We start from the raw sequence: 11,051 nt of genomic DNA on the forward strand, positions 1-11,051 counted from the left end.
TCTTATTGCCATTTAATCTGTCCTGCCTTCCAAGGAAGACATTACAATGTTCTAGTCTGGTATGCTATTAAATATTACTCAGCCACTGGGGTATGGAGGGGGTGGGGGATGCCTTATGATTCCTTCTGGTGCCTGTCTCAAGCACAGATAAATGGTGATGGTTGTAGTGGGAAGGGTATGCAGTTAAAAACTCGTTCCAAAACAAACATGTGGATCAACTAAGGGTGAAAGGTTTGGAGATAAAGTTTGGAGGCAAGGTTGAGATGGTTTGGACATGTGCAGAGGAGAGATAGTGGACATACTGGACAAAGATGTTGGGGGAAAGAGCTGCCTTTCAGGGGGAAAAGATCCCAGGAAAGATTCATGGATGTAGTTAAAAAGGGCACGGTTAGTGTAACAGTAGAATACGGAAGAGATAGAGTGAAGTGGAGGCAGATGATCTGCTGCGGTGGTCCAAACAGGAAACAGACCGAAGAAGAAACAATACGTTATCAAATGTCAGAACACATGCCGAATCTTTGCAAACTGTTTTCAACAGTCTACCTCAAAATTAACCTTGCATGACTACTACGTTTAACCTCTACTCTCTTTACATATGTATACACCTCCCTTATTACCAACACATTACATGCATGGTTTTAAAAGCTGGTTGTCTCATTAATAAACTGGAATCGCAACAAACTATCCAATTAACTCAAGCCTATATCAACAGCACCAGCATATATAATTGGAGTGACGCACAAGTGTGCACATACATAATGTCACTTCGACAGAAATTGCAGCGCATTTATCTGCGCTGCTGCCAGACTGAGCGAAGGGCAGCAGACAACTGCATAAACACACGACCCCACCTGTCTGCCTGCCATGCTTATGGAGCTATTAACAGCAGGCCAAAGGTCCAATGATGTCAGTGTAACACTGAGCATTTCACAAAATAGTAGTATCAATTTGCACATGTGCTGGCAGAACAGGCTATCGATGCAGATCTTTGGTGTGTCATTAATAATACAAAAGATTGATCTTAACACAAGGCTTCCAATGTTAACAGACTATGACATGTCTCAGTGCTACGCACATTTGACACAGAAAACTGTGTCAAACCTGACACTGAAAAAGAGCTGTTTGAATGAATGAATGAATGAATGGACCAAGAAGGTAATATAACAATATGTACAACATATCTGATGACTGACACCACTTATGATGAGCACAGGGTTGGAATATCCTGCAGTGAAGTGGTACGTGGCCGTTATTGCATCTCTCCGTCTCTGAAAATGGCTTCATTAACGGACCATTGCTGAGAGCTCCTTCACCGAGTGTATGAGTGTGCTGTACCCCGAGGGTTTGTTGGAATTGCTGAGGTGAAGTCCATTAATACCCGGCAGCTTGTTTTTTGACCACTAAATAAAAGAGGTTTTTTTTCCCTCTGTGGCGTAAATAGCTTTTGGCAGAGAACAAAATGAAGGACTAATTTCTGTAGTTGAAAACTCCACTCCAATTTTTTGATGGTGCATAATTGCATGTGCTGAGTTAAGACCAAGTGTAATTTTTGAACCCTCTTATGAACATCAACGTCACGCAGTTCTCGGAAGCACGTGCACCACAGGCTAAAGCTTCATGTATTAACTTGTCCACAGACAAGATGAGCAGGAAGTAATGAGTTTTTTGGTTATTCATCAGTAGTCATTTGAGAGCTAATCCCTTTTCAGAGTAACCTCCACTGTGGGCCTAATAGGAGTACGATGGAGGATAATCTGCCTGTGAAAAATTGAGGTTTCCCCCATGATGCCATTCATTGCCACCTGTTAAGCATCACTGTTTTCACCTTAATGCTTAAAATTATGTAAAGGTCTGTACATAAACAATGACAGGGGTAAAAGGGGAACTGAGGGTGAGATAATCAAAAGAGCTATAAAAACCAGGCTGTCTTCTACTGGGGATAAATCCATATCTCACATAACCCGTCGTGCTCATCTGGCATACTTCCCGATCCCTCAGGCAACCAGAGCTGGAAACCTCTGAGCCTATGACATCGCTTTTACTTTCCCAGCACTTACGCTCCAATCATGTGTCACCTGATGAAACACTACACCCTAGTCACCATTATTCGTCGGGATACAGGAGCCTCTGGAATGTATCAGATTCCTGCCTCAGGGCGTAAGCACCTTAGAAACATGGTCCTACCTCCACCAGCGAGCCTCTCCCACTTGTCCTCTCCCCCCACCCAGCCACTCATTTTTTCCCCCTATCTTTCCATACAGCAGAATTCCACAAGGGTCCTGTCTGATTTACACATTTTTGATGCCCATTTTACATATTCTCACACTCCCGATGCACCAATCACAACAGTACAGACGAGTTAATGGCTGTGTTGAATTTTGTGACCGTTTTGCAGCTGCTTTTTTTCCTAGCACTCTCCCTGCAGAAGTGTGAAGATCATAACAGCCTCTCTATCCATTTCCTGTGAGAACAATGTTGATCCTGGGTCACACTACCTACCATGTTGGAGTGGAAGCACCGGAGCTAGACCAGCAATTCAAATGGAAACCCATTTTGTCCTATCTCTTCTCTCCAGAGGGAACACAGTTATGCTGTACAGTACTCGTGGCTGTAGTATTGAGTATCTTTGAGTCACTGGCCTGCGTAATTCAGTCTTGGGAATTATGACAGTGGAAAATCATTTCCCTGGGCTGGGGGTAGGAGGCCATGGCTAATCGTCTGGTAATCTGATCTGCCTGCATACTGTAGCATTCAGCCGAGTCGCTAGCTTAGCCAGCCAGTCACACATGTGGACATCCCTGGTGTCTGCCAACTATCTGATAGAGGCTAACACTATTCAAAAACAACTCTCCAGGTTTTTCGGCAGATTAGAGATGCTATTGGATAATTTGCGAATACTCGGCTATGTTGTTCCATTTCAGCTGAATTTACTCCTTTTTTTCTATCCAATATATGCCACAATAGGATAGCAGGGCCTAAGCCAAGAAAAGCCACAGCCACATTCCAGTCTGTCACGACAAACTCAGGACTTAACAGGCTACATAAGTTATTAGTACAAACTGCCACCTGTGATTTGTCAAATTAACCCCCCTCCAGAAGAACAAACCGAAACAACTGAAATAGCGAGGCAAACAGCAGCCTACTGGTCTCACATCCACTTACAGTCTATTGTCAAGAGCAGTGTTTCTCAAATGGTGAATTGTGACCCAGAAGTGGGTCGCCCTAATAAATTGTATGGGTCTTGGGTTTTAAGAGTAATCAGCATATTTTGTTTAAGGCTTAGTCTGCAGGATAATATTCTGTTTTAAAATATTAAACAAAAAATGAATTAAATAAAATCAAACCCCATGTTATTTTGCCATGGGAAGTATTTGATGCAGAGACGTCTAGTAGAGGTGTATAATAGAAATATCAAATAGAGGACCTTCTATTTGATATTTCTTGTTTGTCATTTCTTTTCATAAAACCAGGGTAATTATTGGTGCCAATGTTTACACAATGACATCAAATATGGCAGGTAGCACATATGCAATATAAAAGTTGCTGATCTGTTGTTGAAACACAAGAAAAACATAGGCATACTTTACATTTTGACACACTGCTGATGAAGGTGTACCCCTCCCCAAAACAGGGAAGGTCTTCAATATATTTATTTGAAATTACATTGTTAAGAAAAACAAAAAAATCAAATGCAAAAACAGGGAAGGTCTTCAATATATTTAAATATATTTAATATATTTGAAATTACATTGTTAAAAAAACAAAAAAATCAAATGCGGAACAAATAGTGGAAGAATTGCATTTGAAGTAGCATCTTTACTATAACAGCCAGAAGGAGAAGTGCTTTGGAAAAATAAAGGGGGTTAGAGGAGGAGGTAAGGGGTCTTGGAAAAATGCCTGCCCCCACTGACACACAGTATGGTGACAAGAGCACTGACATGGAAAAATTAGAGAACCAAAATGTCTTGGGGACTGCGGTTCATTAACAGTTACCTTGTTGGCCACTGAATGTAGCAGCCGAGGCCCAACTTTATATCCAGAGATAAAACAGTCCCAGCTATGAATGACAACACAGCAGTCCTCAACCTCTCCCCGCTCACTGCCTAAAACCCCAAAAATGATGAATCGTCTGTGATCGTATCTAATTTTGATAAACGGCCAAACACCAATTGCTGACATGATCTGTCATACACTGTCATGCCTACAGCATTCATCCTCAGCCAAGGGTAGATACTGTAACCCACCAGCAGCAGCAGCCCTTAACAGGCATATCCAAGTGAAGAGATGCTGATATATGATCAAATGGCTGCAGCAGCAGTGCCAGCCTTCATCAACTGAAAGTGCTACATCACAGCATGTTTGGCAGGTGGTGCAAGCAGTCAGGGGGAGGGTTAAGACAGACAAACAGTTGGCAGAGACAAATAAAATGGATCTTAGAGAGCAGCTCTCCTTAAAATTGACAACTTCAGTCTTCTAATCAAACCTAAAATTGGAAAAAGCCCAACATGTAGGTTTCCCTTTTTTTATGAATGCAGAGTGAAACCTGTGATGAACACCATGTCTCGGAGAGAGCATAAAAATGTGTAGCGCTCATGTCTCGGAGAGAGCATAAAAATGTGCGCCGGGGAAATTAATCTCGTGATACATAAAGTCAGAGGACAGCAATTTTCAGATTCATCAACAGCTTCTGCAGCAGAAGCAAAATGCAGGAAAAGTCCTTATGACTTTGCCAAACATATTGTGAGTGTGACTCATTCTCCTTGAGTAATCCCTTACTCATATAGGTGCACACTTGCACGTGTGTACACCTCAAGGCTAGAGATTTCAGGCAGGTCTGAACTGCAACTCCCCCTTTTTTTTACCCCACAGTCAAAGCTACAGCATTCACTATATGTAGGGCAGAAATTTGCTGCGGCTTACACCACACAGCGCTCTTCTACAGTAAATACAGCCCTTTACTGAACACTGCATTAACTGTGTGATCTTCAAAATATTCTCTAATACTCCTTAGTCAAGTATGAGGTTGTGACCATGAGTTAACTAACTGTTTAATGCAAATTGTTTTGATCTGGAGTAAATTTCTTCAACTGCATCTTAAACACAAATATGTTTTGGTTCCTTTGCTCCTCTACAACAGCAAACAAAATATCTTTGGTTTGAGGTCTAAACCGAAACATCTACACATGATGTCATTGTTAGGCTTTAAATGGCCCAATTGACATTTTCCACATTTGCTTTGCATTTCATTGGACCCAATGATCGCTGAACTAATTAAAAAAAAAACATCTGACCACGCAACAAGGTAAGTCGACGAATCAGACGATTACTATTTCTTTAATTAGTCAACCTGTCATTTAGTTCCTAACATGCAAAAAGTTGTGGTAAACGTCACTGGAGGTTGCCTGAGAAAGGTTCCGGCTTTTAGCAAATAATAATTGACTTGTAGATTATTCATGACTCATTTGTTTGTGCAACTCATCCTTGGAGTCAGATTGAAGACAAATAACAACAACGAATTACTTCCATTAAGACTTTTTGCACAATGACTCAATTCCATATAAAAAACCCATGCAATGTAAAATAAATCAACAAACTAATAATTTTCGTCTACAAACCAAATACATTCCATTCAGTTCTATAGGAGAATTATCTGCAGATGAAACTCAGGAGCAGATTCTCTGGATCCCATTCATATTTATGTAACCGTTTAATCATTACAATCATACAACGTCGATTAGTTGTTGCAGACTGATAAATTGTCACTGTCAATTTATATCTAGCACTGGCCTTGCATTGTGTGAGTTTTTTATTTATTTATTTTATGTTTCGTTTTAAATCATGTCGTTAAACGGCGCTGATGTTACATCTGTAGTAGTCAGCGTGCATGCGAATTCTTTGCAGTAATCTGATGAATCGTGTCATAACACAGCTTGTCATCACTGCACGTAATGAACCCAAGTTCTCTGGAACCATCACAACAAAGTGATGTGGAGCCAGTGCTGGTCTGTTTCTTTTTGGGTCTTTTGTCCAGCTCTTGTCAAGTGGAGCGCTGTTAGATAAAGTGCTAAACGCTTATATCGACATTTTATTATGATTTTTAAACAGAAAATCGTTCGCCCCATCCGCGCAGTGGAGTCACGTTAGTGGATAAATTACTCCACTGTTACGGGAATGAGCCTTTCACGTTGTGACACGGAGCTCCAACGATGCTGCTACAAAGTTACACAAACAACTTAGTCGCTGGTGCCGGGCTGCAGGGTAAAAGACCCGGCAGAAAAAAAAAGGAATCCTTGCAAACAGCCACAGAGCGGAGCCGCCGGACAGAGCTCTTTTCTGGGCTCAAACTTCGACACGAGCCGCTTACAGGGTAGCGTTAGCCTCTCTCCGCCGCCGTATAGGCTGAGCTGGGAGCTACAGATAACCTCCCCTGTCTGCACCGAGCTTTTGTGTTTCCAGCCTGGGCAGAGTCAGGCCGAGAGACCGGCCTTCCGTCTGCGCTAAGCAGCGCTCGCTGGCCTAAGCCTGCCCGGGAGAGAGAGTGAGACAGAGCGCGAGCGGCGCGGCACTCGCTTACCGAAAACACCGCGACCAGACTCGTGTTGTCTGGAGGTACTCACCTTGTGTGAACCACGGTTGGTTTAAGAGTGCGGTCAGCGGGGTTACATATGGCAATGAAGCACACTAGGCGTCTGTCGTCGTCGTCGTTCCGAGCTACTGTCGGCAGTGATGTGGAAGCGGCACAGCGGACACGGCGAGAAATCTGAGAGTGCCCCTCTCTCTGTGTGTAGTAGCTCCCTCACTCTCTGCAGCTCAGTACGGCCGCAGTGGCCCATAACTGTCGACAGGAGGCGCCAGCTCAGCGAACCGCGGTCTGTGATGTGTGCACATATTAAAGCTACTATACAACCCCTGAAACGAATCAGTGTGGTCCATTTTCCCACAAGTATGTTTAACTGCCGCTGCACTGTTTATTAACTTTGCTAATGTTTTTACCCCACCAAATCATTTTTTCTCGTGCAAATTCAGAAGGGCTTCTCAGGGCACGTTAGGGGAAAATACTGTAGGTGCAGACCCAGAAAAAATCATTTTAATGGAAACGTAGGGAAATGTACGAATTGATATAGTTTTGTCAGAGGTAATAATTGACCTAAGTTCACATTTTTCTACAGCCTTCTGTAAAAAACAACTTCCCAGTCATGTTGACATTGCATACGTTTTGTCATGTGTTGACAGGTCACTGTGTGTCAGCTCTCAGGCTGCAGAGAAGTGTTATCTTTGGTTGTTGACCCTAGCGCACAATCCTCCCAATTTGTCCCGAGGTGCATTTTTGAAATCAAGACCATTATGACTCTTAAAAGCTAAATTCAACTTGGCTTTAGAAAAATGACAATTCATATGATTAGACCAAACCTGTTCATAGCACGTCTTGTAGGTTAACGATTTTTTACTGTAACACTTTCAGCTTCATCTGGTCTACTTGTCACGGCATTCTTTTGGGGTTTTATTCATTATGGGACAACATTTAGTTGCGTTTGCTAAATTATTGCTAACCTAAGGCAACACGTGGGCCCACATTAATTACAGGTGGATAATACTTAAATACTCATCTCTGTAACAAGTTTGTTGAGGTAAAAAAAAAACAAAGTAAAGACTTCTTTCTCATCTGTTCTATCTGATTTACTATTCACTAGACAAATGAGACTTTTTTTGTTTAAATCTGTCGTAAATGTTGGAGGGAGTGGGAGTTTAATTGTAGCGCCAGTTAAATGAAAGCAGCTCTATTGCACTAAATCAAGTTGTCAATATGCAGTGCTTTCTATGCCACTTAATTACATCCTCGAGCACTGCAGGTGGAACACTTGGCCTTTTAGTTACTCACAATAATCTAATAGAACCTGCATCAAAAATACTGCTCTAAACACTACTCTTATGTACAGCATGTCTACAGTGACTGTAACTAAAGGACCTAACATGACAATTCTTGGATAAAAATCCAAAAGAATTAAAACATCTGATGGTTGTAAAGTGACATGAATGGATTGAAATCAAGGCTACGTCACTACAGTACTCACGCATATTACAACATTAATCAGTGTTATTGTTTTGTTATAGTCAATCATTTGAGTCATGGTAAAAAAAACACGGTCGGTTCAATTTGAGTGCACCAACAACGTCAATAAATTGCTCGCAATCAGTGCAAATTGTTTCTGGTATTGACGAATCACAGCACTGATTGACATGTCATAACTAGTATTTATTTATTTATTTGTTTGTTTATTGTTTCTTTACCTTTTATTAAAAACGGTAAACATATTGAAAATATATATTTTTTTTATATTTTAAAGCTGCAGCTCCAAGTCATTTTTAAAATGAACGTTGTTTTAAAACATCCGTGCTGACTCATTGTCAGCCCCTGCACTAATATTTTTACAAAGACAACCCTTGATTTAACCAAGAACTGAATAGAACAAAAAAAGAAGAAGAAAAATAATTGAATTCCTTTGTTACATTAGTCTTCTCTGCAGAAGTCAAAATTAAAACTCCTGTCGTGTCTCCCTGCAGGTGGGCTTGACTGTTACAGTGAAAAAATAAACGAAACAAACTCTGAAAAATTTAGAGATGACTTATTTCTTGATTTAACACACACTGTCATAAAAAGGCACAGGGGACAAACTGCCAAGAGCTAACACAACAAAATGACTCAACACTAGCTGAGCACAAGACAAAAATACAAAATAACAAACTGGTGTATGAGGAGCAGTGGCAGAGAGAACACACAGGTGAGGGATTTGGGAGGAGAGGCAGAACAACAGGAAGAACAGACGGACGGAAGGGAGATAATATGGAAAAACACCAGAATAGGGCAAAGATAAAAAGACAGATGAAGGTCGGGAGAAAATCCAACCACAGGGTCAGAATGAACCAAAACACAGTCGCAGATATCACACAGAGCCACTTATATGGTTCAAAAAATTTAAACAAAAACAAAGTTCAGTTTTAAGTCCATGAAACGTCCCCCTGAGGTTCAGAGGTCAAGACTCATAGCTAACTACATCCCCAATTGAGACAAAGCAATTACACAACAACAAAGATAACCGATTAAAAAAAGAAAAAAAACAATATAATTTACTGTCATCTTAATTTTGACAAGGAGTGACTTCAGTTCATAGATTGAGGAGTCACAACATTTTGTACTATAATAATGACAAAAAAATAGCATTGAAAAGAAAAGTACCTGCCTTTAAACACCATAATGACTAAACTACATCTACACCTGATACAATGATCCTCTTAAAATATTCAGACCTTATCATTTTGGTGGGTAAAAATAGTCTTTATTAAAAGTATTAAATTATGTATTCACTGTAAATCAGTATAATCACTTCCACTGTCAGCTCACTGATTAAATCCGAGACAGGTGCATAATTGCCCAATAGGTTTTCACACACACACTTCACCTCAGTGTTTTGTTAATAATAAAAACAGATGAGAAGAGATATAAAACAAGGGAAAACAATGTGTCCCCTCCCAATCTCCCAAATATGACACTTTTTAATTAGAGATTATAAAAACTTCGACGCTACATTTAAGTGGGGAGCGGTTCGGTAATAAACCCAGCTTTTCCAACATTTCAATGGTCTTCATGCCCCTCTGCCTTTGAATTGCCCTATATTTAGAAAGTGGGTTGAAGCCAGTTGTGTACTGGGAAAAGAAAAGGCTGTGACTAATTTACATGAAAGGAAGAAGGAATGTGTGTTTTCTGCAAACTGTGAACAAGTGATTACTGTGAAATAGACTTTAGAAGTGAGAACAAAAAGCAGCTTAACCAACTGTACAAGTTCAGAAATTGAAATAAAAATGGAGAAGTGGTTTCGCCGACGTGGTCTTCACTGGTTTGTTGGTTTCAGTGAACATTGTATAAATATTGGCCGGCAGCTTTGAAAATGATGGGATTCTTTAATTAGAAGTGACCTTGATAGACAGGGATGGCATGGAACATATCTGATGAAGGTTGAGCAGTTTGGAGAACGGCAGTAAACATAGTGAACAATGGATGCTGGAGGTGCAGCTGCCAACAGTATAGGGTGAGATCATGGAGTTCCATAATTCGCTGTGGCAACCTCTCAAGAGTACGGCTGAAACAAGAGGAACGCAGGATAATGTATGCATGCAAGAAGGTGGTATATTCCAGAGGACATTAAACATCCCTGTATATGACGGTGCTGCACTTTATTGTCTTTCAAAAGAAAAAAAAGTCTGATACACTGCATATGACAGCATCTGTACAATTTCTTTTTTTACATTAAAAATACATTTAGTTCTACGCATGCAAGGTTGCTATCAACTAGCTTATTTAATGTTATGGTGTAAATTAGCTGTTAGATGAGGATGTTTTAGATAGGATGTTCATTATATATTCCAATCTATAATTATGATTAATAATTTTAAACGGGCCATTCAACACCATTAGATTTACAATGACCTTGAAAAATACTGAATAAAACTATTCATTTAAAATAATGAATAGTTAGCATAAAGGATGGCTGGATAGATACAGACAGACAGACACTGACTGTTGGATGTGACAATGAATTGCAAACAGTTATAAAAATGTTGTTTTCCATCCACAGCATCACACTAAAGCGAGTGTCACACACCCGCTGTACACTGACGCGTATGCAGTTCGGTACCACAACACATTTTTCTGAGGCATTAGTTGTGAATACACTGTGCTTACTCTGGGTACTCTTTGACTTCTCAAAGACACAGCCAGACCTGGCTGGTGCAGGTGGTGCAGGCATTTTTACTACTGCTGACAGAGGTGTCTTTGAGCCCTTGTAGTATTCTGTGAAAGACTTCTGTGAATTATTTTTTTTATGAATATTTACTCCATGAGTCTAAGAAGATGTGTTTGAGTTTAAAAGATTAAACTGAGAAGTAGCAGACCTTTTTTTAATGACAAAAATAGTTGCATCAAAAGCAGAAGAGCTCTGGCAGCAGAATGCTATACCACTATGACCCCATGACCTTTTCACACTTAGTTAGTCATT

General features: G+C 40.4%; 1 protein-coding gene across 3 annotated transcripts in view; it reads right to left on the reverse strand.

Moving 5' to 3' along the window:
- ndst1b (N-deacetylase/N-sulfotransferase (heparan glucosaminyl) 1b) overlaps positions 1-6,912 on the reverse strand; it is a 42,538-nt gene extending 35,626 nt beyond the window's left edge. For all 3 annotated transcript variants that reach the window (XM_008327101.3, XM_025063470.1, XM_008327102.3), the window contains exon 1: positions 6,618-6,912. The gene's annotated coding sequence lies outside the window, so the exon portion shown is untranslated. The remainder of the gene's footprint in view (positions 1-6,617) is intronic.
- Between the last annotated feature and the right edge of the window lie 4,139 nt (positions 6,913-11,051).

This window comes from Cynoglossus semilaevis, chromosome 15 (genome assembly GCF_000523025.1).
Source record: "Cynoglossus semilaevis isolate Cse_v1.0 chromosome 15, Cse_v1.0, whole genome shotgun sequence".
Lineage (NCBI taxonomy): Eukaryota > Metazoa > Chordata > Actinopteri > Pleuronectiformes > Cynoglossidae > Cynoglossus > Cynoglossus semilaevis.